At 38.5% G+C, this 12,413-nt stretch overlaps 1 long non-coding RNA gene across 2 annotated transcripts; it reads left to right on the top strand.

The window, feature by feature from the left end:
- The first annotated feature begins 1,683 nt into the window (after positions 1–1,683).
- On the top strand, positions 1,684–4,981 carry LOC128315053 (uncharacterized). Of its 2 annotated transcripts, none has more exons than XR_008297419.1 (2): positions 1,684–1,855; positions 4,604–4,981. It is a non-coding gene; the product is annotated as an uncharacterized LOC128315053 (long non-coding RNA). The 2 variants fall into 2 exon arrangements; XR_008297418.1 differs by having other exon boundaries at positions 1,684–1,878.
- Positions 4,982–12,413: the final 7,432 nt, after the last annotated feature.

Raw genomic sequence — 12,413 nt, 5'->3', positions numbered from 1 at the left:
AATTCTCTACTCCATCAAAAAACACAAGGAGTCTGAATATTCTGGAAGTAGATCTAGCTTCTCAGATGTCAACAGAGTCTAGAGAGAATAGCAGGAATTAATTAGGTTTAGGACCGTGCTTCACCACTGGCCATCAGCAGAGATCAAAACGGGACCCCACATGATTTAGACTGTCCCTTCTCAGCTACCCAACTACTGTTTGCAGCAATTAAAAAGATTCCTATACGTGTAATCCCCCGTTCAACCCTTTAATATTCATTATATACCTTAAATTCATCAGAACTTATGTTTTTTGTGCCTTTTATCCCCATTTGTACCAATTATTAAATGAGATTCTAGATTCCCAAATAACCCCTTACCTCCATATTACACCTCCGTATAATTAGACATTATTATTCTGTTCTATTATTCCTATCTCCTGAAAATCTTCTACTGTATCCTCTGGGACTCTTAGTCCCTCATCAGCAAAAACCCTTCTATCACTCAATATCTTCTCTGAAAGTTCCCTTTACCTCCACTCTCTAACTGAAATGTGGACAATGATTTTCCTGCCTTTGTTACAAAGATGGTTGTGTTGTTTTGTACCACAGCTCTCACAATTCTGGGATTGGAGTCAATTGACTCCACTTCTCTGTTCCTTAAAATCGTACCTTGAATGTCATCTCATTACATGGTATCTCTCACAGCCTCACGTCTCTGCAGTCATCTACCAACTCCCCTTTTCTCCCCATCATCTCTTGATTATATTCTCTCCTCAAGCTTTCACTGTTCTTAATTATTGATGATTCCAATAAACGGATCAATCATCTTTGTGATCTATTATGCTTTTCAACTCCTTGAATTTTATTATTCCAATAATACTGTCTGTCAACTTATTTCATCCCTTACAGTCACACTGGTCATTTTCTTGTCACTGACAGTAACTGCTAATTGGAATAGATCTCTCAGGATTGAGAAGGTTGGGTGCAGTAACAGATGATCCCTAAAGTTCATGCTAGTAAAACAATAAATGTTTATTTATTGCTCATGCAAATCCTGTTGTGTTTCCAGGCAACTCTCCAAGGCACTCCTCTACATGTGCTCGCTCCATGTTGTGCTTCTGTTAACTCGTGCATCCACGATTGCTACATCATGGGAGACAGATGCTCACCCTGAAAATTAAACCTTTCCCGTCTGTATCGTGTGCCCATCCAGGATCACAGTGTCATGTATCCAACTCTGTAACCATCCCCTCTAATGTTCACAGCTTACTCCCTTTGAGATCCAAACCTCACCATTCCTTCAAATGCAGTGAGACTAAAATTCACTGATGTCACAACATTGTCACTCTATTGTCACTCTATCTTTCCCTTTCAAGATACCCCTTCTTCCGCACTCAAACCCAGCTTAAATTCCATGGGAAATCGTTAACACTTGCCTCTATCGAGCACTTCCCTCATCCCCTTTTCTTTTTTTATTTTATTTTTTTTAACGTTTATTTATTTTTGAGACAGAGAGAGACAGAGCATGAACAGGGGAGGGGAGAGAGAGAGGGAGACACAGAATTGGAAGCAGGCTCCAGGCTCTGAGCCAGCAGCCCAGAGCCCCACTCGGGGCTCGAACTCACAGACCGAGATCGTGACCTGAGCTGAAATCGGAGGCTTAGCCGACTGAGCCACCCAGGCGCCCCGCCTCATCCCCTTTTCTACTGCTTCCAATATTCACAGTTGTTTGTACTCTCAGTCCCGCTGAACTATGTCTCTTTATGTACTTCGTGCTTTTTTCTGGGTGTAGAGAATACAAACATCCATTCAGATCGGCTTAACTTTGAGTTTATCCCCAGAAAATTCAAGTGGACTTATGATGCTGCCTGGCGGTAAAACTGCGTTTCCTTAACCGGTGAACTCTTCTGTTTATCTAAAATACTATTTGTTTTTACTCCTTTTCTCTTTGTGTCTCAAGACACGAAACATTATGCCCCACCCTCATCCTCATGTAATAACTGCTCTTATGTCACGGAGGGAGGTGGCAGTGTCAAAAGAGAACTTCCTCAAGGTCACACCATGTCACCTGTCCACCTACCATCATCAGTATCCGTTTTCCTGCCTTCTAATCCATTTCTCAAGATGACAATTTTCTGCCTGCATCTGATACAAAGCTCTATTCCTGTGCACTAGACTCTCTTACCTACTGGAGGACCATTTTTTTCAGGTCCCCTCCTTTTGTCCTATACCTTCAAATTGAGTTTTCCACGGCATCTTCCCATCAGTGTACAAAACTTACCGGACTTCCTCTCTAACTGCAAACCTTGTTGGCTCAACATCCGGTACACTATTATTGTATTTTTTAATGCATTTTTAAAGTTTATTTATTTTGAGAGACAGAGAGAGCAGAGAGAGAAAGACAGAGATTCCCAAGCAGGCTCCGCCCTGTCAGTGCAGAGTCCGAGGCAGAGCTCCAATTTAGGAAGCGTGACATCGTGATTCGAGCCGAAATCGAGTCGGGCGCTTAAGCGACTGAGCCACCCGGGTTCCCCTCGAATACAATTTTCAAACACCTTTATTTTTAGCACCTTATCTTAACATACACAATTTGCTTCTTCAGTCCTTGTAATTTTCTGCTAACGTGCGTCCCGTCCTCGGGTAGGATCTGTCAGAATATTCACAAATCTCACCACCTTCACTACCATCCACATATCCAAGCCACAATCACTTTGTGCCTGGAAATGTTCTTTTGCCTCCATGAAACAGCACAGTAGGATGTTCATTGGGCTTGTTCTTGGTATGTTTGCCTTTCTTAGTTTATTTATGACAGAATCGACATCACGTTCCTTTTAAAATTTAAGTACAGTTAGGTTACTCTTTGGCACAAATCCTCCCTATCTGAAAACAATCTAAACTTTTCACCATGGCCTTGAAGGTCCTACTTCATACAGTTTCCACCTGCCACTCTACCTTACCTCATCCTGCTCTGCTCCTCTGTCCCCCATTCCTGTCGACACTGCCTTACAGCTGCTACTTGAACATGTCAGACATGTGCCGTGCCTCAATTATTTGCCTAATTTCCTCTTTCTGCCTGATATCCCTTTGGGAATGCTTTTGGCTCCCTTCCTCATCTGCCTCAAGTCTTTGCTCAACTGTCACCCTCACAGTAACACCCATCTGACCACACTGTTCTGACTCCCGTTGCCACTAGCAGCCCTCTTGCCCTGCTCTCGATTCTATAATACTCATAATCTTCTCATTACATAATTTACTTACCTATCTTGTGTACACTTACCTTCCGCTAAACCTGATGTAAGTGCCACGAGGGCTGAAAGTTTTGTCTCTTTTGTTTATTGGAGTATCATCTTTACGGTATTGCATTAACTCACGAAGGAGATATCGAAGAGACAATCGTGTGAAGGAAGCCTGCTACCCATGTCAGAATCTCCCCTCACATCTTACAGACAATACATAAAAAACTCCTTTAGATTCTTCTTCCTTAAGATAATTTTGTTCTCAGTATTTTACCTTAACATACACAATTTTCTTCTTGAAGTCTTGTGGTTGTCTCCTAGCATGTTTCTACTCCTCCCAGATCTCCTTTCAAACCCTTTTTGTCATGGCTACAGAGTGGTCTTCTAAAGATATTTTATTAGATTGTTCCTCCACTTAAAAGCAATTATCGCCTGTCATTATTGTCCAGTGGGTGGAATTTAAATCCCCCAGCACCGCAGAGGAGGCTCGTACACTCTCTCCTCTGCCACCACTTCAGCTTCATCTCCTCCCAGGCTCCAGTCTTCACAACGATCCCCGACTGTATTCGCTGGAAACTCCATCTACATTTCCTGTGCACTGACCTGCACCTTCTGTGGTGGCAGAGACCATTTTGAAGTCGAAGTGATTACCTTGGTTCATGTGAACTGCAGTAACAGAACACTACAGACTGGGTGGCTTACACACCATAGACATTCACTTCTCATTGTTCTCGAGGCTGGAAGTCCAAGATCAGGAAGCCATCATGGTGGGATGAGGGCCCTCTACCAGGTTGAAAGCTTCTAGTTGTATGCTCACGCAGCAAAAGGAGCTAGGAAGCTTTGTGGGCTTCTTTTTATAAGAGCGCTAATTTCATTCACGAGGGTGCCACTCACATGACCTAATCACCTCCCTCGCCACCTATTATGATCACCTTTGGGAGTTAGGATTTCAGATATGAACGCAAACATTTAGACTACAGAAGTAGTCAATAAATATCTGTTGGAAAACAAAGAATGAATGTACTACTTTTCTGCATGTGTCCTGTCCTCTTACGATTTAGCATGTTCTTTTCTCTTTGCCTGGGATTTCATCCTCTGCTTTCTTCATCTGGATAGTGACTTGTGCCTTTCAAATTTCAGCTCATATGCCAAACTCCCTCCAAGGATTTTCCAATCCTAAAGCTGCTGCCTACTCCCCCTATGTCTCTCCATGTCATCTGCTGTGTCCTTCTATGTACTAACAGTAAATATTTTCATTTATATAATAATTCCTATCATAATCTCTGTGTTATTAATAATTGGTTGCCATCTGTGTTCTCCATTGAGCGCAGAGTTCCTTGAAGGTACCAATCATGTTCTTTTTTTTTCTTCTTTTTCTTTTTTCAGGTTATTCCATCTAGCACAGTGGAACACAGTGCTTGGTACATCATATAATCAGTTCATGCTTTTAGGATGAATGAAATAAAATCCAATTATATGTCACATGCAAACAATGCAACAGTGATGAAGAGTGTTGGTTCTATTCTTGAACCCAACCACCTGTAGAAACTGTGGACAAGAGATAGCAATGACTTTCCCAAGTCACAAAATAAGTCAGCAGCACAGAAGAAAATTGGTCCCAGAATATTTGACTCCAAGACCAGTGATGGCAAGTGGGATGTTTCCCTGTCTCTTGCACACCAAAAGGGTCACTGCATAGCTAGCATGTTAAGGAACATGCCATACAGTAAAAGTCAAATAAAGACTATCCTCTGCATAGGTGAAGATTGGTACACAGCCTCTTCTAGCCTCAGCACATCCAGCCAATTGCAACAGGTAGAAATATGGTTTTTGTGTGTTTCTGTTAAAAAATGTTGCTTAGTTACCTTACATGGCAATCAATTAGAATATAACTAATTGACTAACTACAAATATATATATATATATATATATATATATATATATATAAAACTACAAATATAACTAACTACAAAGATATATGAACATGGTATATTAAACTGATTTCACTAGAGAACATACCCATTCCGTCTCATTTATCTAAATGCTTACAAGAATATGCAGAAAGCATGAAGACAACATTAAGAATTTAATTCTTTTCTAATTCAGAACCCTTTATAGTCCTCAGAATGAAAGCCTCAGAACAGTGTCCTGCAGAGAAATGCTTAGGGCTCTTACAGACTTAGACACAGCACTGGAAATTGACAGGTCAGAAAGTCCACCATAAACATGATACAAGGAATCACCCCCAAAACCAAGAATGAGGAGGAATCAGTCTAACATAGAATCTAGTAATTATGAGTCAAAGTCAAAGATAGGGAGTGGTTTGGATAAAGGGCTGAAGAATGGAAATGTATTTTCAAGAGGAAACTGACACTTTCAAGCCATTCTTTGATTTACATAACAGGGGCACCTGTTGGGTGGCTCAGTCAGCTTAAGCATCTGACTCGACTTCACCTCATGTCATGATCTCACAGTTCCTGATTTTGAGGCTCTGCACTACCAGCACAGAGCCTGCTTGGGATTCTCTCTCTCTCTCTCTCTCTCTCTCTCTCTCTCTCCCCCCACTCAATATTTCCTCCACCCAACCCTTCTCCCCCCCCCCCCCGCTCTCTCTCAAAAAAAATAAACAAAGTTAAAAAACATTTACATGACAGTATGTAAAAGGAATATTGGTGCCAGGGGAAGTGTCCAATACAATTTATTTCCTAAATTAATTTACAGTCTAGTTAGATATGATTGAACAACTGGCATTTTAACAGATCACGAAAGTTAATTGGAAGTGAACATGAAATGATGGAAAGAAGTGCACCATGAGCTAAATGAACAGTTTTAAAAGAATGAGACAGCAGAAATGCATGGCTTATATAAGCAATGTCAGGTGGTTCATTGTAATAATCCAAGGATGTGTGAAAGGGAATAGACAGGTGAAATCCGTTTTGAAGACAGACTTGTGTTAACTGACACATCTCTCTTCACATTTACTTATTTTTTTCCATAAACCCAACAAGGTATGGGGGCTCAAGTGCTTTCTGTCTCACTAACAAGGAATTGGGGCTACAGAAACTATCCTCAGGCTTTTGAGCCTATTAACCAAGATGTAGTGGGCTGAATGGTCACTCCTCCCAGAAAAGATATATCCATGTCCTAATCCCCACAACCTTTGAATATCACCTTATAAGGAGAAAAGTAAATACTACCTTGTATAGCAAAATATGTGATTAAGTTAATGATTTTGAGATTATCTTGGATTATCCTTGTCGGCAGTGAGAATAATTACAAGTGTCCTTAGAAGGAGTAGGCAGTAGGAAATGAGACAAACACATAGATGAGGGTACAGACACACAGAGGAGAAGGTGATAGGAAACAGAGTAGAAAGACGTGCATGGGTAAACCAAGGAATGTTGACATCCACAAGAAACTGGAAGAGGTAAGGGACAAAATCTTCCCCAGAGCCTCCAGGGAGAGATCTGCAGCCCTGCTGACATTTTTATTTAAGATAGCTATCTTGCAGAAGTGTAAGGAAAAAAAATTCTGTTGTTTTAAGCCACCAAATCTGTGGCAACTTGCTACAGAAATCTTAGGAAACTAACATATAAGAGGAATGCCCATTTTTTCTTCCCTCAGGTTAGAAGTTTTAGAGCACAAGAAAATATGCCATTTTGCTAAATTCTAACTGCATGTTATTGTGACATAGCATTAATATTTATCAGGATATCTACTGAGCAAGAATATTACAGATAATTTCAAAGGGAAATGAAAATGACTACTTTGACTTTAAGGGCTAATAGTCTATGATCTTACCATTTAGACATCATCCATAATCTTAAATTATCAAAAATGTCTACCTACTTCTGGTCATGTGCATTTTCCTTACAAGTTTTGTCTCTGTTGTAGCCACAGTGTCGAATTAGACTGCAACTTCCTCATAGTGTAGTTTAGATATTCAGACTGTGGTTGCTACATACACACCAAGAATGTATGAACAAGTTCATTACTTCCATAACAAGGCTTTGTAGGGAAGACAGGGCAGGCCCCCAAGCTGATCCAAAATTGCCTGAGAGATCAAACAGAGGGTACTGGTTTCAGGGTTTTTATGGGTTCATCAGTTTTTCTGGATGCAGAGCAGCAGATCTCGAGGAAGGAGTAAGGCTTAAAACTTGTCGGCCATCAAACATTTTAAAAAATGGAGTCAGATGACAAGTGTCCATAAAATTAATTATTACATATAGTAAATATTGGTTGTTACTTTTTTTTGTATTCCTTTTTCCATAGCGGTTGACTGTTTTTCCTGCTCCACCTTATCCTCCTCAGTATATTTTCTATTTTCCTGTGACTATGGATTAAGCCACAACAACTGGCATTTAATTAAGTAACCGAAGTAAGGAGATCTGGATTTCGTTTATAAATGATGAGCACTGCTTCCCCTAGAATCCAGTAGCCTTTGACATTCTCATGTTTGCACATGAATGTTAATACTCAGACTCATGCGTTCATCAAAAACTCAAGGAATCTGGTAATCTGTAATTATCTGGAAGACTAAGCCTTTCTGTCCTATCTAGAAAGTAGGTATTGCAAGGTGGCATAAATATGTACCTGATCAAGTGAGAGGTCTCTGGGGTGTAGGATTCCAATTTTATATAATGATGTTCAGTCACTATCTGATGCCACTTTATATTTTATCAGCCTCAAAAGATCCCCAAGGCACTTCGCTATCTGCTGTAATAGCTGTCCCATCAGACAAGTGATTGTATCTCATTGGGAAAGTAAGAATGAAGGAACTGACTCAGTATTCCTCAAAGATGCTGAACTTGTCTGATTTAAAATAAAATACATGGTTAGGCTATCTTCCTCTCGATAATGATGCTGTAGTAGAACTTTTCAAGAGAAAGGAGTTAAATAGATTGCACATGGAGTAGTTCTGTAATTACATGATATGCATATCAAAATGGTTTTATACATTGCACTTCATATCACCATTCTGGTTCCTATAAAAACATTTTATTAACCTAAAAGCAAATAACTGACATTTTAATGTCCAACATCATGGTCAAATGACATTTATAACAATACACAGTAAATCTATAAAACTCTTTGCTACACTAACATAATTAAATTGGAAGCTAACAGCAACAATGTACAGGATGCCTATTAATTTCATCCATTTACAGGCAAGCACACAGTCCAGTTTTAGAACTGAAACCGAAAAAATTAATGAAATATACAGGTAAGCAAACATGGTTCATTTTACATGTTTTTATCCTTTAAAACATTTACTTTAATAGTAAAAAAAGTCATATTTAAACATTATTCACTATTCAGAAAAAGAGGGAAGGACATCAATAACACATTTTTAAAATTCTGTATCTTAGTAAAATGTTAATCTGCCCTTTTTTTGGTCATTTTGTAATCTTTATACAGGTGAAACCTTCATTTTGCTTTTTCTTTTAATCTTTTATATTTTTTGTTGTTTTATTTTGTAACATTCATATTCTCAAGTTAGTGATTCTTAATGCTTACCCTTAGATATGTCTTTTTTTCCCCCAGGAAGAATGTTATGAAAGATAAACAACAGGAATCCACAGTCAACATTCAGAGAGTTTAATAATTACACATGACGGAGAGAAAAGCCATAGAAATTTCATAAGTAAAACGGAAGATGCTGGCCAATGAGTGCATAGGCATTAATAGAGAAAAAATATGACAATTCACTGTAGGTGCAACCACTTAGAAAGTCATACATAATTTGGGAGAGTCTGTGGTATAGATAGAGTATCCTCATTCTCTTACTTCTTCTCGATTGTATCTGAAATGATCACGTAAAATAAGTATTGTACTCTTTGACTCTATTTTGCTTAAGCTCAGATACTTTATGTAAGAGGGAAAAATATAGTTAATAATATATTAAACATTCTAGACTTACATACTCATAAAATTTTAGAAACAGAAAGGAAATGGCATTTATGTAGTTTAGGAGAACAATTCACAAGAAGGTATAGTGACTTAGTGAATGGCATATATTGATTAGGTGACACAGCCAGCGTTTAAAATCTTGTGCTTTAACTTTATTGATTCTTCAATAATTTAAAACTATCTATTTAAACATGCTTAAATTCTGTGCTATTACATTTCACTTATCAAAAAATAAATCAAGGCCAAAATAATATTTATACATAAACTAACATCTGAAGAAGATGACTAAAATATACTCGAAGATAAAATGCCTTATTGGAGATCAATATACAATATAGACAACTTTATACAGAAATTAGTTCAAAGGGCTAAATATTATTCAAATTATTTCATTTGACTTTTTCTACATATGTGCTATATATCCATTTTCTTCCTGATCTTGTCTAAATCAAGCAGGAATATGGTTTACAAAGTGGATTAAAAAGGGGTGCCTGGGTGGCTCAGTTGATTAAGAGTCCAACTTCGGCTCAGGTCAATCCCACAGTTCGTGGGTTTGAGCCCTACACAGGGCTCTGTGCTGACAGCTCAGAGCCAGGAACCTGCTTCCGATTGTGTCTTCCTCTCTCTCTGCCCCTCCCCGCTCATGCTCTGTCTGTCTCTTCAAGGGTGAATAAATGTTAAAAAATTAAAAAAAGAAAAAGGATTAAAAAAATAAAGGATGGGAAAAAGGAAGGAATAAAAGAAGAAAGCAAGAAAAGGAGGGGAGTGAGGGAAGAAGAGGGGATGGGAAAATATATGAAAATCTTTGACCCTTATCTCCAGAAAACGCTCACGTGATGCAGGCACATCATACATAAACATTTTAATAAAGTTAAGGCAGTTCATATAAACCCATATCACAGATTAAGAGACTCCTTTATCATACTCTTTTGCTCAAAAACTCCCAATGATTCAAACTTCTAGTAACTATATGATAATTTAGAGTGCATGAGACATTTCCCATATTTAAGTCTGAATTCCTCATTTCAATATTCAAGATTCTGTGCATTTGTTCGGAGTTTTTTCTGCCTAGTCCTATGTGTGATTGCATGAGCTTTTATATTAATTAAAAAGTGGGATTCTGAAAAATGTTCCTCTTTTTCACTTTTTTCTATTACTCATTATATTACTATTTTAAAAATTTTTTTTAACATTTATTTATTTTTGAGAGACAGAGTTCAAGCAGGGGAAGGGCAAAGGGAGAGGAAGACACAGAATCTAAAGCAGGTTCCCTGCTCCAAGCTGTCAGTAAAGAGCCCGACTGGGGTCTTAAACTCATGAACCGTGAGATAATGACCTGAGCCAAAGTCAGATGCTTAACCGACTGAGCCAACCTGGCACCTCTATATTACTATTTTTTTAAGTATATTTATTTATTTTGAGAAAGACAGAGACAGCGTGAGTGGGGAAGGGACAGAGAGAAGGAGACAGAAAATCCCAAGCAAGCTTTGCGCTGCCAGCGCAGAGCCTGACATGGGGCTTGAACCCATGAAACTGCAAGATCATGACTTGAGTCCAAACCCAGAATTGGACGCTTAACAGATTGAGCCACCCAGGCACCCCTATATTACTATTTTTAACCTCAACATTTCTTAGTGTTTAGAGGACCTGACACACAGTAGTTACCCAGCAAAGATTTGCTGGATAATCAGATAAATGGATAAATGTGTAAATAATAAAGCTATATCAGGGACTACTTTAAATTGCATTTCAAAATCTATTTCAAGTTATTTTGGGTTAGAATATTTGAACTGGAGTTTAAACTCTGCAATCTTCAACTATATTACCAAATGATTCACTTAACTTCTCTGGGCTTCTGTTTTCTCTGTAAACTGGAGATATATGTAGTGGATTATTTTAATAATTAAACAAGACAGATAAGGGGCACCTGGGTGGCTCAGTCAGTTAAGTGGCCGACTTCAGCTCAGGTCATGATCTCCCGGTCTCTGAGTTCGAGCCCCGTGTCCGGCTCTGTGCTGACAGCTCAGAGCCTGGAGCCTGTTTCAGATTCTGTGTCTCCCTCTCTCTGACCCTTCCCCGTTCATGCTCTGTCTCTCTCTGTCTCAAAAATAAATAAACGTTAAAAAAAAATAAAATAAACAAGACAGATAAATATTAAAAGATACATTTCAAATTGCAAATTTCTAATTGACAGTGTTAATCATGTCTGTATCCCTTACTGCAGAGGTCATAATAGACAACCTGTGTGCCAGACACGATAGGTTTGTGGGTTTTTTGGTTTTGTTTTGTTTTGCACCCTCATCTTCAGTAGCTCAATAAATTGAGCAGGCATTTAAGTATTGAAATATTTTACAAAAAAAAAAAATCCCTATTCTAGTTCCCTTTAAAAAAAAAAGTCTAATGTTTGAAAACATTTCAGGAAGGAAGTTGGAAAACATATTCCTTACTCCACTGTAGTCCTCACAGTACGTTGCATATTTTGAATTTGCAAACTTTAGCACATTTGCTGGTAGGAACTCAAAACTACCATGGAAACCTTGTCTCTCTCAATCTCTTAGCTAAACGCTCAAAATCTGGTCTAATTCACTCATATGCACACCAGCATGACCCCAGTAGATTTTTGGGTTTGCAACCTCTCTATTCTGTAGTATTTTCCTATAATAGGTGCCAAACTACATGTTTGTTCGATATAAATCTGTTATGTTTGAAAGCCTTAGGAAGACATTGTCCTTGCCATAAAATTCAGTACAAGCTGGGAAACCTGCTAGCTCTAGGTTCCTTCTGTTAATTTAACCTTTGGATTCCCATTGTATTGCAAATATCCCTGGGAAAAACAGTGCTGAGTTTTCAGTAACTCGTTAGTGATGCTAATAATAAGCATTGGGTTTCACATTCATTGTAGCATTCGATAGACAAAATTATTCTGTGTAATACCTAAGCTATTGCTTTTAAATTGGCTGACTTCTGTCACATTTGAATCTAGGAGATCAATTATCGCCAAAACATGATCTCCTTTCTTGTTCATGTCAGATTTTTACAGTGTAGGTATCATTCTCAGCCATACAGTTTTCCTGTGGATTCCAGGAGGCATCACACTTTTAACTTCCAACGGGAGGAACATGCCATTTTTCTGGTATCTCATAAGGATTCCAGTTGTTATAAGGAGTAAAAAGTCAAATGCATGGAAAACCCTTAGAGCAGAGCCTGGCATACTGTTTCTTACTATAATGACTCTAGCAAAAATTCTGGCCCTCAGTGATCCTGGGTTAGTTGGGATTATATGTAT

This window comes from Acinonyx jubatus, chromosome C2, assembly GCF_027475565.1.
Source record: "Acinonyx jubatus isolate Ajub_Pintada_27869175 chromosome C2, VMU_Ajub_asm_v1.0, whole genome shotgun sequence".
Lineage (NCBI taxonomy): Eukaryota > Metazoa > Chordata > Mammalia > Carnivora > Felidae > Acinonyx > Acinonyx jubatus.
Note: the sequence above shows the minus strand (reverse complement) of the source record. Positions and strands in the feature narration are given on the sequence as shown.